At 45.7% G+C, this 2,537-nt stretch overlaps 1 protein-coding gene across 1 annotated transcript in view; it reads right to left on the minus strand.

Annotated features, from left to right (window-relative positions):
* klf3 (Kruppel like factor 3 (basic)) overlaps positions 1–2,141 on the minus strand; it is an 11,210-nt gene extending 9,069 nt beyond the window's left edge. Inside the window, exon 1 of the mRNA XM_077017197.1 lies at positions 1,902–2,141. The gene's annotated coding sequence lies outside the window, so the exon portion shown is untranslated. The remainder of the gene's footprint in view (positions 1–1,901) is intronic.
* Positions 2,142–2,537: the final 396 nt, after the last annotated feature.

A 2,537-nucleotide genomic window follows, 5' to 3' on the forward strand; every position in this document is an offset into this window, starting at 1 on the left:
CATATTTTCCTAATTAAACGAACAGGACCAAAAGTTTGATAATTATAGAGAAAATGGAGCAGCGAATACACGCGCGTTGAATCATCGCGAGCGATATCGGGGGGGGGGGGGGGGTATCTCGGGCAGCATGGAAGGGGGGGGGGGGTGAATGGGAGGAGGGGGGGGGGGGGTGAGTCCCACGGTACTGAACGGATGAAGGCCCCGAAGGCACGTGACAGAAGTGTCAGTCTCGGTTTTATGCGTCGTACAGTAAAACATACATCATAGATGGATGTAGAATAGATGTGGTTGAGAAAGAGAAAACTTAAGATAGACTTGCCAAAAAGAGCCACGTATGAGAAGTGAGAGAAAGAGAGAGAGAGATGGAGGGAGAGAGAGAGAGAGAGAGAGAGAGAGAGAAAGAGAGAGAGAGATGGAGAGAGAGATGGAGAGGAACACGCTACATAACAGATATTGAATTGATTTTTCTATTTTGTGGGCCACAATTGCCAAGTCTGTGGAGGTGTGTGTGACAAGCAGATAACATTGAACTGTTGATTCAGTGCAAGAGGTGTGTATGGGTGGAGTGTCTGGGCGTGTGTGTGTGTGTGTGTGTGTGTGTGTGTGTGTGTGTGTGTGTGTGTGTGTGTGTGTGTGTGTGTGAAGGCAGCCTCCCCTCGAAGGCTGAAAACAGGAAAAGAGGCTCCATGTGCCAGATGGAATGTGTGACGCAAGCTTGAGCCTTGAAACAAAGACCCGGGATACTGCAACCTCACTGACCCAGAGAAAGAGAGAGAGGGGGGTTAAGAGAGAGAGGGGGGAGAGAGAGGGAGAGAGAGAGAGAGAGAGAGAGAGAGAGAGAGAGAGAGAGAGACGGAAGAGAGAGATGGGGAGAGAAAAACTGAATAACTATTTTACTGAAAAACACCCAACATGTGTTGCACTATGTATTATACACATAATATAGTGATTCAATTGCAACAATCACGTGCTCACAGACACAGGGTCTGCAGGCATAAATGTAGAGACTGAATAGACCAGTGGCAGAAGACTTTTGATTTAAGTCGCTCGCGCGCGCAGGACTCCACCACACACACACACACACACACACACACACACACAGACAGGACAATCCAAAGGACAAATAATAACTAACACCAAAGACACACGCAAAGCTTAATCACAGCTCGTGCCGCACGCCTAAATCAACAACACTCTGAAGGCACATTAAACTTTGACCTATTACTTTTCACTTTGCGCAACAGGCTTCACGACAGCGTCGTTTTAACTTGACGTTTTAATGTAACACAGAAAAAACGGATTATGTGACGTACAGAAGAGTCTCACAAGAAAACAGCTAATGTCACAAATATAACGGAACCGACGAACCAGACGGATAAATTATATACGGGCCGGATATCCATGGATTCGGCCCAACTCAGTTTAAACTCAATTTCACTGCAGTACAGGTGAAAAATTACACACACAAACACATATTTGCAAATTCCATTAGTTAGATTAATCAATTAAATTCACAACACCGATCCAAATATTGGTTCGTAGACAAAGAGGTTGAATTTAGTAATGTATAAATCTATAGACTCTAAATCGACTGTTTATTTACCTAGAATGGAGTTCGGAGTAAAACGGCTTTTAATTAATTAAATTTCGCTTGTCTACAAAACAGCACTTAAGCACATAGAATATATTTCATACATCTTCATGCCTTTACCGACTTTCATACTCAAAAGCAAAACACGGAGAAAACCTCAATAATGTCCCCCTACAACTCTTGCGCAAAACGGTGGATGACATGAGAAAACCTTCTAGTCAGCGAGATGCATTACTGCAAACGCACATGCAGTATTAGAGACCATCTCCAGTTCTGATGTGTCCGTGTGTGATTTCATGAATTTACTCACTTCTTGCTAAAAAGTGCCGTCGCTGTCTTCTCCTTGACTCTTTTATAATGAAGAACCGGGCCGAAACGAGACAGAAGCGAACACGACCGAGCAGACGGAAACGTGGCGCGCCAAATCAGTCCAAATGACAAGAGTGAAGCTCTCGGAGCTGCTGCTGGCGACGGGTCAAAACCTTGTAGGAGCTACCAAACTTCTTCTCGAAGTGCTTCAAGTGTCCCGAGTGCGCTCGGAGGAGGTCACGTGACCGGGCGGAGGGGCGGCGAGGGTGGGGCGGGGGTACCGGCCCCGGTACCGTACCCGCCCCGGGAAGGGAGGGGAACAATGAAAAGGAAAGACAGGGTGTGTATTCTCCACCCACCCTCCACCCTACACACACACACACACACACACACACACTCCTCCCTATAACTTATGTGCGCGTCTCATGCAGATCTAGCCACGATTTGCGTGAGGATAAAGGTCACCTGAAATATTGAAATATTCACAGATAACACAGTTAGGTCCTCATTACCCTGCGACCTTCACGTGTCTCATCTGTCATTTATGAACTCATTAACACGTCCAAATAAAATAATAAAAACCAAATAATACGTTCATAACGCGAATTTCACACAGTACGCAAAGTTGTTCCCACTA

The sequence above is a fragment of the Brachyhypopomus gauderio genome, chromosome 1 (assembly GCF_052324685.1).
Source record: "Brachyhypopomus gauderio isolate BG-103 chromosome 1, BGAUD_0.2, whole genome shotgun sequence".
NCBI lineage: Eukaryota > Metazoa > Chordata > Actinopteri > Gymnotiformes > Hypopomidae > Brachyhypopomus > Brachyhypopomus gauderio.